Source organism: Schistocerca nitens, chromosome 3, assembly GCF_023898315.1.
Source record: "Schistocerca nitens isolate TAMUIC-IGC-003100 chromosome 3, iqSchNite1.1, whole genome shotgun sequence".
Lineage (NCBI taxonomy): Eukaryota > Metazoa > Arthropoda > Insecta > Orthoptera > Acrididae > Schistocerca > Schistocerca nitens.
Window position 1 is genome coordinate 761222345 of NC_064616.1, and position 16969 is coordinate 761239313.

Below are 16969 nucleotides of genomic sequence, written 5' to 3' on the forward strand. Positions count from 1 at the left end.
TTGATACCTATGTCGATCGGACCAGCCTTCATATCTAATGATCTTCAACTTCGTACTCAGTTAGTACCTTATTCAGATAGCGATTTTCTACTTCAGGCGGGCGGTTAAAGACAAGAACAGTTTCACAATCAACATCTACACCGTTAATATAAACAGTACTTACAGTTTCGTCACAATGACGAATATTCAATTCTGCCTCCATGCTTCATCAATGGCCGGTCCAATAACACCGAATTCAGAAGTTTTACGAAAAAGCTTTACTGTTCCATGTCAAAATAACCTATGTGAACTTGATCACTTGTGTTTTCTGCTTCATCCACTATACAAGTGTGTACCTCCAGTGAACTTGGTTGCCCACCAGGTGTATATTCGTTAAGCGGTATGCGTATTTTTCCTTGGAAACTTGACAGACATTTTTCTAGTTACCCGAGGGGTTAATAGCGAATGAACAGTCAACAACGCAGTAAACAGAATAAGATTATCACACACAGACGAAACGCACACACAGATGGCAGAAAACTTGTCAACAACGCTAGACGCTGGAGTACGCAGAATGGCCGTCCATTGCCGTGACTCAATGGGCAATTCGAAGATTCGCCTAAGTTAGTATACGGGGTGATCACACAGTGTTTGAAAAGCTTGTTGGTGTGTCTCAAGGTAGATAGTGCTAAGAAATAACTACTAAGGAAAAAAATTCGATACGTTGCGCCGTTTCCGAGTTAATTAGCATTGAAGTTAGCCACTCAGGCCGTTGCGCGAGCAAATTCAAGCGGACGACAACATACAACTTAGTAATGTCAGTTGCTCTCATAGAATATACCGCGGGTAGTCAATCATTTTTACCTACGGCTCACTTTTGTATCTCCGTTAGTTGCAAATTTTACTTAGCGCCCACCATCTCCATGATAATGCTGGTTTACAAGGCAGGGAAGTAACATTACTTTGTCGTTGTTGTGGTCATCAGTCTAGAGACCGGTTTGATGCAGCTCTCCATGCTACTCTATCCTGTGCAAGCTTCTTCATCTCCCAGTACCTACTGCAACCTACATCCTTCTGAATCTGTTTAGTGTATTCATCTCTTCATCTCCCTCTTCGATTTTTACCCTCCACGCTGCCCTCCAATACTAAATTAGTGATCCCTTGATGCCTCTGAATATGTCCTACCAACCGATCCCTTCTTCTAGTCAAGTTGTACCACAAATTTCTCCTCTCCCCAATTCTATTCAATACCTCCTCATTAGTTATGTGATCTACCCATCTAATCTTCAGCATTCTTCTGTAGCACCACATTTCGAAAGCTTCTATTCTCTTCTTGTCTAAACTATTTATCGTCCACATTTCACTTCCATAATGGCTACACTCCATACAAATACTTTCAGAAACGACTTCCTGACACTTAAATCTATACTCGATGTTAAGAAATTTCTCTTATTCAGAAACGCTTTCCTTGCCATTGCCTGTCTACATTTTATATCCTCTCTACTTCGACAATCATCAGTTATTTTGCTCCCCAAACAGGAAAACTCATTTACTACTTTAAGCGTCTCATTTCCTAATCTAATTCGCTCAGCATCACCCGATTTAGTTCGACTACATTCCATTATTGACGTTTGCTTTTGTTGATGTTCATCTTATATCCTCCTTTCAAGGCACTGTCCATTCCGTTCAGCTGCTCTTCCCGGTCCTTTGTTGTCTCTGACAGAATTACAATGTCATAGGCGAACCTCAAAGTTTTTATTTCTTCTCCATGGATTTTAATTCCTACTCCGAATTTTTCTTTTGTTTCCTTTACTGCTTGATCAATATACAGATTGAATAACATCGGAGATAGGCTACAAACCTGTCTCACTCCCTTCCCAGCCACTGCTTCCCTTTAATGCCCCTCGACTCCTAAAACTGCCATCTGGCTTCTGTACAAATTGTAAATCGTCTTTCGCTCCCTGAATTTTACCCCTGCCACCTTCAGAATTTGAAAGAGAGTATTCCAGTCAACATTGTCAAAAGCTTTCTCCAAGTCTACAAATGCCAGAAACGTAGGTTTGCCTATCCTTAATCTATTTTCTAAGATAAGTCGTAGGGTCAGTATTGCCTAAGATGTTCCAACATTTCTACGGAATCCAAACTGATCTTCCCCGAGGTCAGCTTCTACCAGTTTTTCCATTTGTCTGTAAATTATGAAACATAATTACAGCAAGTTAAAGCATATAATAGTCGCTTGCCAAATACTTTATGTCAAATATTTATGAAAACCTAAAGAAAATATTTTTAAGACCCCTACCGCCTTCCGCCCACTATGAAAGCTGGAACGCCCACTAGTGGAGGGTAGGGACATAGCTGAATACCACTGACGCACATGACAGCGCACGAGGTTGGTTGATTTGGGGAAAGATAGCAAACAGCGAGGTCATCGGTCCCATCGAGTTAGGGAAGCAAGAGGATGCAAGTCGGCCGTTCCCTTTCAAAGTAACCATCCCGGCACTTGCCTGAAGCGATTTAAGGAAATCAAGGCAAACCTAAATCAGGATGCCCGGACACGGGCTTGAACCATCGTCCTCCCGAATACGAGTCTAGTGAGCGCACGCTATTGCCTCGTGTTCGATACTTACTACCGCCCCATTTCCAATATTTGAATCGCTCTTTTGTTTGGTTTTTTGTAAACCAAACAAAGTACACGCGTTTATCGAAACCGTCTCTGGCAGGCCGCTTGAGTTTGCACTTACAACCGCCTGATTGGCTAATTCAGCGCTAATTAACTCGAAAACGGTGCAGTGTATTGAAGTTTTTTCTTAACTTTAATTCCTAAGCACAACCTACCCTGCAACACGCTTACACGCTTTTCAGCACATGTATCTGGCCATCCTGTACACTGTACACAGATGTCTAAAGTCTGTAACCACAGATGACATTATTTTATATTTCATTGTAACGAATTGCACCAAAAATGACGCATTTTTGTTACATCATGAATGCTATGTATCATTCAAACGTCATGCTCTCATCACACACGTTATGATACAAATTATGATACGAAATGCATCAAATAGGAGAAAGCCGTAAGTATCGATAAGTAGTTTACCGTCTTTTTGTTATAGCAATTCGGACCCGAAATGACGCGTTTTCGAGAGATGCTCAATGTGCCGGTGGCTTAGGCTCCGTATATTCGTAGCAAGTGCGCTGTAATATACACTCCTGGAAATGGAAAAAAGAACACATTGACACCGGTGTGTCAGACCCACCATACTTGCTCCGGACACTGCGAGAGGGCTGTACAAGCAATGATCACACGCACGGCACAGCGGACACACCAGGAACCGCGGTGTTGGCCGTCGAATGGCGCTAGCTGCGCAGCATTTGTGCACCGCCGCCGTCAGTGTCGGCCAGTTTGCCGTGTCATACGGAGCTCCATCGCAGTCTCTAACACTGTTAGCATGCCGCGACAGCGTGGACGTGAACCGTATGTGCAGTTGACGGACTTTGAGCGAGGGCGTATAGTGGGCATGCGGGAGGCCGGGTGGACGTACCGCCGAATTGCTCAACACGTGGGGCGTGAGGTCTCCACAGTACATCGATGTTGTCGCCAGTGGTCGGCGGAAGGTGCACGTGCCCGTCGACCTGGGACCGGACCGCAGCGACGCACGGATGCACGCCAAGACCGTAGGATCCTACGCAGTGCCGTAGGGGACCGCACCGCCACTTCCCAGCAAATTAGGGACACTGTTGCTCCTGGGGTATCGGCGAGGACCATTCGCAACCGTCTCCATGAAGCTGGGCTACGGTCCCGCACACCGTTAGGCCGTCTTCCGCTCACGTCCCAACATCGTGCAGCCCGCCTCCAGTGGTGTCGCGACAGGCGTGAATGGAGGGACGAATGGAGACGTGTCGTCTTCAGCGATGAGAGTCGCTTCTGCCTTGGTGCCAATGATGGTCGTATGCGTGTTTGGCGCCGTGCAGGTGAGCGCCACAATCAGGACTGCATACGACCGAGGCACACAGGGCCAACACCCGGCATCATGGTGTGGGGAGCGATCTCCTACACTGGCCGTACACCACTGGTGATCGTCGAGGGGACACTGAATAGTGCACGGTACATCCAAACCGTCATCGAACCCATCGTTCTACCATTCCTAGACCGGCAAGGGAACTTGCTGTTCCAACAGGACAATGCACGTCCGCATGTATCCCGTGCCACCCAACGTGCTCTAGAAGGTGTAAGTCAACTACCCTGGCCAGCAAGATCTCCGGATCTGTCCCCCATTGAGCATGTTTGGGACTGGATGAAGCGTCGTCTCACGCGGTCTGCACGTCCAGCACGAACGCTGGTCCAACTGAGGCGCCAGGTGGAAATGGCATGGCAAGCCGTTCCACAGGACTACATCCAGCATCTCTACGATCGTCTCCATGGGAGAATAGCAGCCTGCATTGCTGCGAAAGGTGGATATACACTGTAGTAGTGCCGACATTGTGCATGCTCTGTTGCCTGTGTCTATGTGCATGTGGTTCTGTCAGTGTGATCATGTGATGTATCTGACCCCAGGAATGTGTCAATAAAGTTTCCCCTTCCTGGGACAATGAATTCACGGTGTTCTTATTTCAATTTCCAGGAGTGTAAATAACACCGATTATGGAATTCAGCTCCATATGGCATAACATAGTACAGTGTCTTCTAAAAGTTCTGTTTGTGTCGTAAAATCGATGTTGCATGTCGTTGGCCATTTTCCTCCCCACGAGGAAAAAAATTTACGTGGCAGGTTCTTTCTTTCACGCTGCGCAGTATAGTGGAACGTAAAATTCCATGTCATGAAGTCACAAAACTCGACCACCTTCTCGTCCACTAAGGCACGTATAGACTCCCCTTAACGTAAGCAAGAGTCCAAAACGTCAATACGCACCTGGACTCTGTCTATGGCTCCCTCAGTTTTATATTACGTGATGCAGTCTGATGTAGTATACAAACGTTTTTCAGATGCAACAATCTATATTTAGCCACAGCGTATGAGGGGATCCAAGGGGCCTCCCTTGATACTGCACACTGATCTTACCAAAAAGCGGGAGGTGTATGCATGTAAGTAGGTATATCTTTTGCGAATACTGTCTTGGGACCAATGTGACCTTGGCTGTATTGTTTTACTATGTCTCCTCCCCTCAGCGCTGTTGCAGTGTGCCAAGTCCGCGATGCTGACATATGGAAGGTGTGTGGCGACGGGTGGGCGGTTATTTTAATATATTTGTCGTACTTATAGATTCCCCTTAATGTAAGCAAAAGTCCTAGATACTCCTGTACGGAGTATGATTGAAGGCTGATCTCTGTCACGTCCCTTCTCTCCTTTGCCAGTTGCGAATGGTGCACGGGATAAATCACTGTCGGTAAGCCTCGGTAGGTCCGCCAATCTCTCTAACTTTACTTTCATGGTTTATTCGCAATATTTCTATAAAAGTAAGCTATATGTAGGTTGACTCGCCGAAGAACCTACGCTCTTGGAATTTTAACAGTAAACCACGTTGTGATCCGCAACACTTCGCTTGTAGCGACTGATTCTGGAGTTGCTGGATATTTCTGTGACACATCTGCGCTTATTAATGGAACCCGTGACGAAACGCTTTGCTCTTCTTTGGGTATTTATCAGTTTTACTTATTAAGGGTCCTTCACTGAGGATAACACTCAAGTATCAGTCGAATGAAGGTTCTGTAAGCGAACTCCTTTGTGAGCGGACTACGCTTTCAGAGGATTCTTCCAATTAGTCTTAGTCCAGAATCTTCCTTTCTTACGACTAGTTTTATGTGGTCATTCGATTTTAATTCCCTCCATACTCTTACTCCCAGTTATTCAATGGATGTGATTGTTTTTAATTATTGTTCAGCATTCGTCTCACCAACAATAATTGCTTTTTCCACCTATTTACGGGCAATGCTTTACATAAACATGCAGAATATCAACTGCCAGTGCCAGCACCAGTTGTCAATACTCTGTGAGTCCTTCTGCATTTCGCTACAATTTTCTAACGTTACGAATTCTCTGTGTGAAACGGCATAATTCGCAGGCAGCGACGTGTAGCCATCGACATTTTTTTTTCGTCTTTATTGAATTTCGATTCCCCCCACAGGGTGGGTGGGGGGGGGGGGGGCTGGCCGCAGCGTAATATGCGTCGCTCTGCAGCCTACAGAAGAGTTAAAACAATAATGAGGAGATATCAAAACACTAAAAACAGGTGATAAAACGGTGGCTGTTTAGATCTGAAACATGGCGAAAAGTTGCGAAGTGAAAATATAAAAACAAAGGGTCGGTGATGCTGATTAAAACACACAGTAATTAGACAGGCGCAATTAAAAAACACGGCTACAGTCTGGTTTCTGTTCGCAAGAGTTAAAAAAACACACTAGCGATAGTATGATGTCTGTTCGCAACACTTAAAAATTGGACACACGACACTGAACACTCACCTAAACACTGCATTATAGAGTAGACACGAAGGCATATGGGGGGGGGGGGGGAGGAAGACCTGGACAGATGAGGGAGGAAAAAGGAGGGAGGAGAGGAACAGCAAAAAAGGGGGAGGATCCGATTGAGGGAGAGGACACAGAAATGGTGGGGCAGGGCAGACGCGAGAAGGAATGGGGAAGGCTGTGGAGGGGAAAGCAAAAGGACTCGGGGGAGAGAATGGAGTCAAAGAGAGGGTAGGCAGGGAAAAAACATGATGGAACCGGGGGGAAGAAGACTTGGGAAAAGGACAGAGGGAGGCAGGGGTAAGTGAGGATCAGAGTTGATAGGAGGAATAAATGTAGGGAGAGAGGGCGTCATCTGGGAGGGGGCATTGACGGAAGCCATCTTGGGAAAGGAGATGAAGGGTGTAGTGGTGGAGGGTAGGGGGGACACAACGGTGAAGGCGCGGCAGTGGCTGGGGGTTGGAGAGGAGAGGAGCAACCAGGGGGTGGGGGGGATCAAATTGGCAGGAGGTGTAGAGGGGATATGTTCAAGGAAGAGGAGCAGATTGGGGAAAGGAATCAGGTCATAGAGGATCTGCATGGAGGACAGGAGGCGTATACAGAAGACGAGGCGGAGTGCGTGGCGCTCGATCATCTGGAGGGACTTATAGAATTTGGGTTTGGGGGGGGGGGGGGTGTATCCAGGCGCTGACGTTATTCACTAGGTAACTTGTATACACAGTGTGTTTCAAAATTACACCGACAAATTTCGAAGCGATGCAAAAGGTGTCTTGAGGATCAAAATGAGGATAGGTATCCCTGTCCAGAATCGTCATCCAACGACGCTACAGAGCGTCGAAGTTGTAGGCGTCGACGCCTACTGCCAAGCCCCTCCTTCAAAAGCAGACATGATTTTGTACACGAACAGAACGTGGGCACAACGTCTCGCATTGTATCTGACAGCAGTCTAGACGTTACATGGCGTTGAACGTGGCCACTACTGTCACACCAACACTGAAGAGACCACTAACAGCGGTAGCAGTAGAGGGGAACGCCAAACATATGCAGCAGAAACACATCACCCCCGTCGTAGTTTGTCACGTGCTGGTGTGCACGTCACAGATACGTTCGCCTGGGCTGCGCAACGCGTCATGCATTTCGCGTGTGGTGAGGCGAGAGGCAATGCGCATGCAGCATTACGCATCTATGGGTAACGATATCTCAAGAGGCGTCAGCCGCACAGCTCCACGTTTCCGGCCGTCCATAGGCGTCTGGGTGAAGCAGGTGGTTTCACAGGGTATCGACACAACAGCGGTCGTGCGCGGAGTGTACGCACCCAACAATTTGCGGAGGAAATACTAGAGAGGTTCGACACATACCCATCCACAACCACCTGTGCTGTGACACAGGCAATGCAAAGCTCCCTCTTAGCGATTTGGTGTGTGCTGCGTGAGGAGGGAAGGCATCTATTCCATCTTCAGAAGACACAGTCACTGTTGGCCCACGATTTTGCTCCACGTGTGGAGTTCGGGCAGTGGTACATGCATCGTTGCGCCAGGGAGCCATATTACACTGCGTATTTGTTGTTCACATACAAGGTGATCTTCAACTGTGAGGGCGCATTTAACACCCTCAATTGCCCCCTCGATTCACAGTCGACATTTATACAACGTTCAACCAGGAACCCCTGCCAGAGTTACAGGAGGAGGTACCACTTGCGGTGTGTGGACGTATGTTGTTCCAGCACAATGAAGCTCCCACACACTTCATTCGACCTACCAGAACCCAGATCGGACGAATGTTTGACGACTGCTGGATTGGTCGAGGTGACCCTGTAATGGGCCGCCTCGATCGCCTTATCTCAACCCTCTGGCCTTCATCCTGTGGGTCACTGTGAAGAATGTGGTGGATAAAACCATGGTGGAATCAGCGAAAGATCAAGTGGTGAGGCTACATTTGGCGTGTGAGGTTGTTTGCACCATGCCTGGTATCTTTAAACGAGTGCGGTAGTCAATGATACCCAGATGTCAGGCATGCTGCGTTCCAGAGGCAGGCTCAAAAATGTTTCAAATGGCTCTGAGTACTATGGGACTCAACATCTTAGGTCATAAGTCCCCTAGAACTTAGAACTACTTAAACCTAACTAACCTAAGGACATCACACACACCCATGCCCGAGGCAGGATTCGAACCTGCGACCGTAGCAGTCCCGCGGTTCCGGACTGCAGCGCCAGAACCGCTAGACCACCGCGGCCGGCCCAGAGGCAGGCATTTGAGCACCTACTGTAATAGTATTTAATTCCTAAGTGGTGGAAGCATTATTATGGGGAGTACCAGCAACCCGGTAAATTAATTTCAACAAGTGAAAGAAACAATCTCGATCACAATGGAACATATAGTTTTTAACGTTTGTTTCAAATGTTGTTAACTTTGTACAATGTATTTAATTTCCTGTACCAACGGAATAAATGGTAATGTACATTCCGTGGACCCTGTTGTCTGATGCCTCCCACAGTGACTACACGTATGGTTTCTCCCCGTTTCCTTGCATTCATGGTTCCCATCCTTTAAATTCAATAAAGGCGCGGACGTCTCGCTACGTCTGCCGTTATCCATGTAACGCGGCCGATTGCCGCGCACCCTAGCAGAGTAGACGGCGATGGCTGCTGCGTAGGCTGACGTTGACTCCCGTAATTTCGACGCTGTCGTTCTCGGTCTGTTAGATCCTGTATGCTTATACCACAAAACATCGGAGGCTGTATAGAGAGTTCCAGGAGACAATACACTGCAGTTAGAAGCCCGTGTCTGACACCGTCAGCCACCACAACAACAGAGCATCGCGTTCGTAGGAGACAAGGCTTGTGTATGCAGTAGCTAGCTCCATCTGTTACACTGGCGATTGTGGCAATCAGTCGCGATTACTGAATATCAAACAAAACAGTTCACCAACATGTTCATGTACAACATCACACCTGCTGATGGAGGGAAGAGCTCGTGGCAGAAGCTGGCGCTTATTAATTTCGACGCACTGTAATGTAGTTGGACGACTTTTCCAGACTCGGATGTTATCTCAACACTCCTTCTACACACATCAAAAAAGTTTTGCATCATTCCCGGTTCCCAGAACTCCTGAAGATAGACATTTACTGTGGATACTGTATCATAGACATAGTCCCTTTGACTGTTCAGAGATGTTACCAAACCCGCCCAAAGATGTAAACAACCATGCATGAACAGCGTCTATTAGATGGAGGGTTCCGACAGCCGGTGAGTTCCAGTCGTTCCACCACAAAGGAGGTACACGGCTCGTGTTGTCTGTAGTTCAACTATGCCTAGACGGTCAATACCGCGGTTCGATCGCGTCCGCATTTTTACTTTGTGCCAGGAAGGGCTCTAAACAATGGAACTGTCCAGGCGTCTCGGAGTGAACCAAAGCGATGTTGTTCGGACATGGAGGAGATAGAGAGAGACGGAACTGTCGATGACATGTCTCGCTCAGGCCGCCCAAGGGCTACTACTGCAATAGGTGACCCCTACCTACGGATTATGGCTCGGAGGAACCCTGACAGCAACACCACCATGTTGAATAATGCTTTTCGTGCAGCCACAGGACGTCGTGTTACGACTCAAACTGTGCAGAATAGGCTGCATGACGCGCAACTTCACTCCCGACGTCCATGGCGAGGACCATCTTTGCAACCACGACACCATGCAGCGCTGTACAGATGGGCCCAACAACATGCTGAATGGATCGCTCAGGATTGGTATCACGTTCTCTTCACCAATGAGTGTCGCCTATGCCTTCAACCAGACAGTCGTCGGAGACGCGTTTGGAGGCAACCCGGCCAGGCTGAACGCCTTAGACACACTGTCCAGCGAGTGCAGCAAGGTGGAGGTTCCCTGCTGTTTTGGGGTGGCATTGTGTGGGGCCCTCGTACGCCGCTGGTGGTCATGGAAGGCGCCCTAACGGCTGTACGATACGTGAATGCCATCCTCCGACCGACAGTGCAACCATATCGGCAGCATATTGGTGAGGCATTCGTCTTCATGGACGACAATTCGCGCCTCCATCGTGCACATCTTGATAAAACTTCCTTCAGGATAACGACATCGCTCGACTATAATGGCCTGCATGTTCTCCAGACATGAACCCCATCGAAAATTACTGAGATAGATTGAAAAGTGCTGTTTATGGACGGCGTGACCCACCGACCACTCTGAAGGATCTACGCCGAATTAACGTTGAGGAGTGAGACAATCTGGACAAACAGTGCCTTGATGAAATTGTGGATAGTATACCACGACGAATACAGGCATGCATCATTGCAAGAGGACGTGCTACTGGGTATTAGAGGTACCCGTATGTACAACAATCTGGGCCACCACCTCTGAAGGTCTCGCTGTATGGTGGTCCAGCATGCAATGTATGGTTTTCATGAACAATAAAAGGGGCGGAAATGATGTTTATGTTGATCTCTATTCCAATTTCCTGAACAGTGTACAGGTTCCTAAACTCTCGGATCCGAGGTGATGCAAAAATTTTTTGGTGTGTGTACAGGGCTATTACAAATGATTGAAGCGATTTCATAAATTCACTGTAGCTCCATTCATTGATATATGTTCACGACACACTACAGATACGTAGAAAAGCTCATGAAGTTTTGTTCAGCTGGAGCCGCACTTCAGGTTTCTGCCGCCAGAGCGCTCGAGAGCGCAGTGAGACAAAATGGCGACAGGAGCCGAGAAAGCGTATGTCGTGCTTGAAATGCACTCACATCAGTCAGTCATAACAGTGCAACGACACTTCAGGACGAAGTTCATCTAAGATGCACCAACTGCTAACTCCATTCGGCGATGGTATGCGCAGTTTAGTGCTTCTGGATGCCTCTGTAAGGGGAAATCAACGGGTCGGCCTGCAGTGAGCGAAGAAACGGTTGAACGCGTGCGGGCAGGTTTCACGCGTAGCCCGCGGAAGTCGACGAATAAAGCAAGCAGGGAGCTAAACGTTATGTGAAAGATTCAGTGTTTAAACCTCCTCTACCAAGAAACGTGCCAGAACTGCGAGCTCGCATCAACGATGCTTTCGAACTCATTGATGGGGACATGCTGCGCCGAGTGTGGGAGGAACTTGATTATCGGCTTGATGTCTGCCTAATCACTAAAGGGGCACATATCGAACATTTGTGAATGCCTAAAAAAATCTTTTTGAGTTTTTGCATGTGTGTGCAAAGCATTGTGAAAATATCTCAAATAATAAAGTTATTGTAGAGCTGTGAAATCGCTTCAATCATTTGTAATAACCCTGTATAATTCCTCGAAGTTTGTCGGTGTAATTTAGAAACGGCATATGTATATACAGGGTGTACATTTTAACTGAGGACATTGAAATACCTCGAAAACTACACATCGGACCAAAAAATTTATAATTCCAATTTGTTTTGTCTGGGAGGGCGGCATCCAACGATACTACACTCAATCCGCCATCCCACCCTATGCATGGGTCGCGCGGGGGGCAAGTTTGAACTCTTCAGTGGGAACCCTCCTTTTTTATTGCAGATTACGATTCTCCGGCAAAATCTATGTACGTTTCGTCTGATCCATTTTCTTCGCTTCGTCACAGATCGTAGGAACAGAAATGGGTATACAGTCGGAATTTACGACGTACTACTCAGTGGCCCTTGAATATCCAATGGCACGTGGGAGACCACCTCCATGAAGCGAGGGTAGGACAGGCCAGTAGTTCATAACTTCTAATTGAAACTCCATACGCAACGTTGTATTCCTCCGACATACTGAACAGGAGACTACCCGACGCGCCGCTGTAGGCGTGTGGCGAACTATGATGTATCATAACAATCAGTACACTGCGACCGGAGCTCAAGCATCGTGCAGACGTAGAACAGATAGCGGCCCTAACAATACTATACTTGTGCAGTATTTATTGTCTGCATACCTGCGTCATTAGGAGAACAGACGTGCAAAGGACGATGAATGCTGCAGCCACAGAAGAAAAATTTGAAATGATCTTGATTTACGTAAAATGTAGGTGAAATGGGGAGGCTGCAATTGCCTTGTATGCTGAGTGTTTTCCAGAGCCAGCTCGCTCTCTTTTGTTCTTTTACAAGGTTGTGAACGCCTTCATGTCTGATGGAACGTATAGTCCGGCCAAAGGAAACGAAACAAACGTGTTACAGGGGAAGCTAATGAAATATCTGTAATAGTGTCAGTTCACCAGAATTCACGGATAAGCACCCAGCAATTACACCGCGATTCCTGTATGTCCGTAGGTAGTATTGTCACAGTGCTGCATCATCATAAGTGTCATGAATACCATGTGCCACTGCATCAAGAACTTCATGGCACCGATTTCCATTTGTTTTATGAATGGGTACGTCAACGAATGCAAACAACCCTCACGTTCTTTGCCGAGGTACTATTTTCCGATGAGTCTACATTCACAAACCGTGTTAGCGTTAACCGGCATAACATGAATTACTGGGGTGTAGACAATCCCCACTGGTTACGGAAAGTTGACCATCAACATCCTTAGTCAGTTAAGGTACGGCGTGGCATCATGGAGAATAAACTCGTTGTCCCCTATTTTATCGACGAAACGTTGAATGGAACTTTTCTGGCACAGGAATAGCCGATACAGTGCAGGATGTTCCCTGGACGTTCGACAACGTATGTGGTTTCAGCATGACGGTTGCCCAGCGCATTACAAAAAAATGGTTCAAATGGCTCTGAGCACTATGGGACTTAACTTCTGAGGTCATCAGTCCCCTAGAACTTAGAACTACTTAAACCTAACTAACCTAAGGACATCACACACATCCATGCCCGAGGCAGGATTCGAACCTGCGACCGTAGCGGTCACGCGGTTCCAGACTTAGCGCCTAGAACCGCACGGCCACTCCGGTCGGCCAGCGCATTACACAAATGAAGAGGTATCAGACCATGTTTACACTGGTCGGTGGATCCGCAGAGGTGGCCCTTTTAATTGTCCCACCATGTCGCCGTATTCGACGTCGCCGGATTTCTTTCTGTGGGGATACTTAAAAGATAAGATGTACCAGTAAGAGCCAACAGGCCGTGAAGACATAGTCGACCGCTACAGAAACCCCTGTGCTGACAATCCTGCAGTTATGGTTCTATCCTGTGTACAGTCATTTGAAAAGCGGGTCACTAAGTGCATTCAATTTGGCGGTACTACTTTTGAACACTTACTCTAATTAGAGCCACGGCCGCAGTGTCGCGTTGAGTAGCCCCTGTTCGATATGTCGAACGAATACAACGTTGCGAATGTGGTTTCCAATTAGATGTTGTGAAATTCTGGCCTGTCGTACCGCGCAGCACGGAGGTGGGCTCCCACATGCCATTGGATATTCAAGGACTGTTCAGCAGCATGTCGTAAATTACGATTGTGTTCCTATTTCTATTACTCCGATTACAGCGCCATCTGTGGCGAAACGAAGAAAATACTTCAGACAAGACGTATGTGGATTTTGGCGTAGAATCGTAATATGCAGTAAAAAACAGGGGTTACTACTGAAGATTTTAAAGTTGCCCCCCGCCACACACGCACGAACGGGATGGCGCGCCGATTGTGGTATCATCGGATGTCCACCTCCGAGACAAACAAATTGGAATCATAACTGTTTTGATCAGATGTGTAGTTTTCGAGATATTTCAATGTCATCGGTTAAGATGACCACCATATGCATTGTCCTGCTTCTAAACAACGCGAACTGGGGGATCGGACGTCTAAAAAATAAAAAAGAAATCTGACGAGGTTTCGAACCGTTACTATATATAGTGTTTGTGTGTGTATGTTTGCCCTTGACATGAAACTGTGAATACATGTCATGTATTTCATGACGGCTGCAGTCGCCTCAGTGCCTGTTCCTTCTGGCACTGCAATATCGTATCGTACTTCTTACAGCAAATACGCTCATTTCGCCAGTGAATTTCACTGTCGGTTTTGGAATTAAAATGTGATTATCAACGACTTAGAAACCAGCTAGAGCAGCCGAAGTCGCAGACTATTCATAAAAGTAGTGTTTGGTTGCGACGTTTTGTTGTGCGGCATCTAGCGGCTTGCTACGATGCTGTGGCGCGGGACTTTCCATGTGTATCTCCACACGAAGAAAACATTAATTACGTAATTTTATGTTTCATGGTGATAAGTAAGACCTTATGTCTACCTCTCGTATATCTCAAAGATATGCTGGACGCCGTTGGTTGAGCTTTGTTCGTTTGCAGGCGTCAATAGTACGGTAATATCTAGTAAGGTTATTACATATTCGGAACGTCAAATAATTTGAGTGAAGTTCAACGTTAAAGACAGCTCAATTGTGGTAGTCGGATAGGTAGATGTTTTTGCTAAGTGAGTGTGAATAGAAATCGTTTTCAGATTACTCGAGCAGTCAACATCATTAAATCACATCTGAGACTAGAAACGGATAGTATTAATGGTTAGATTCAAACTATATAATAAGCGCTAGCCAGTAATGTGTCGAGCATAAGTTGTGAGGAATGAGAAAAACCCACCTTGGTTCAATAGTCGTGTTACAATGTTGCTTCCAAAGCAAAGGGAACTTCTTATACCGCAGCCAAACCGTTGATGACAAACAAAAATTAAATGAAGCGCAAGGTGAAACTTACGTGAAACGTTCAACGACTTCGAAAGTAAAATTGTGTCTACCGATCTGAGAAAAGAAAAATGTTAAGAAGTTTTTTTCTAAGGCTAAGCCAGTAAACAGATCAAAGCCGGCTATCCACTCACTCAGGACCACAGTGACACAGAAACGGAGGATAACAGAGAGAAGGCCGAAATATTAAATTACGTTTTCTGAAATTATTTCCCAGAGGAAGATCATGCAACGCTTTCTTCATTTTATCGTCTTACAAATACCAAGGAGACGCACCGACATAAGTGACACTGGGGCAGAAAATCAATGAAAATCGCTCAGCAGAGGAGAGGTGACTGATGGCCGTATGGGATAGTTATATTAGTATGCATAGAAGATGTGAAAGAACTTGCTCCTAGCCGGCCGAAGTGGCCGTGCGGTTAAAGGCGCTGCACTCTGGAACCGCAAGACCGCTACGGTCGCAGGTTCGAATCCTGCCTCGGGCATGGATGTTTGTGATGTCCTTAGGTTAGTTAGGTTTAAGTAGTTCTAAGTTCTAGGGGACTAATGACCTCAGCAGTTGAGTCCCATAGTGCTCCGAGCCATTTGAACCATTTGAACTTGCTCCTCTTCAAGGGACCCTCTACCGTAAGCCACTGGAGAAGCATACGTTTCAAGTAACTGGAAAAATGCGCATATCATGAATTCAGCAAATAATGATCTTGTTAAACCCACCTCGCTCTGTTCACCTACGAGTGTCAGAAAGCAGTAGACACCGGTGATCAGGTTGGTGGCGTACTCCTTGATTTCCAGACTGTGTTCAGTACCCTTCTGCACAGTTGCCTAACGAACAATATACGAGCGCACGAAATAATAAACCTCTTTTGTAATTAAATTGAAGAATTCCTAGCATAAAGAACACACCATGTCTTTCTTAGTGGAGAGAAATCTTCAGATGTTAAGGTATGTTAGGGCCTACCCCTAAGGAGGGTTACAGGACCATAACTTAAACAATAAAGAGTGTCCCTTTACAACCTCCCACATTTTAAAAGCACCGGAAAAAACTACGACAAATATGATAATAAAATTGCACCTTATGCTAGAGCATCTTCCAGAACTCATTTAATAATCATCAGGACACCTCTACATGAGAACCGTTTGTACCACGAGGAATGTTGAGTCTCTTTTCAGTTTCTTACCATGTACTTCGTAACATGTCCTCTGCCACTGTCGCAATCGCATCAGTGATACGACATCTCAGTACAGAAACAGCAACCACTTTGGCTGCACAACGCGGTGCTTCACGAATCCCTACAAGACGAAGTCCAGTGGTGTAATGTCGGGGGGAACGTGGTGGCCAGCCAATGGGTCCTCAGCGTCCGGTCCAATGATTGGGAAATTTCGTTTCGAGGAACTTTCAAACAGCCATTGAACCAATGCCGCAGAGCTCCATCTTGTTGAAAGAGGATGTTGGATTGCAAGTCTTGTATCTGAAGGTACACAATTTGCTCCAACATATCCATATACACCGACCCATTCGCTGTGTTTTCTGCAAAGAAGAACAGTCCAACAATTTTGTTGTTCATTGGCCCACACTAGACGTTCAGATTGGGGCTATCACGAAGTTTTTCAATGATAGTGTGCTTGTGTTGCAAGCCCCAGTTCCGAACATTATGCTGATTACCCTTTCATGGTACATGAAATGTTGCTCACCTGAGTATAAACATCTTTCCACGAAGCTGGCATTCATGTCAGTACTGTACGTTACAGAATATCTGTAGAAAACTGTTTGTCGGCATGCTGTGTCGTATGGCATCAGTGCAGATCATCGTAAGCATACAAGCGAAGGTGCTGGTGTACTACACGATTAAATGTTTGCTCAGAGTACATTATGCTGGCTAGATGCCTGCCGAATTGAT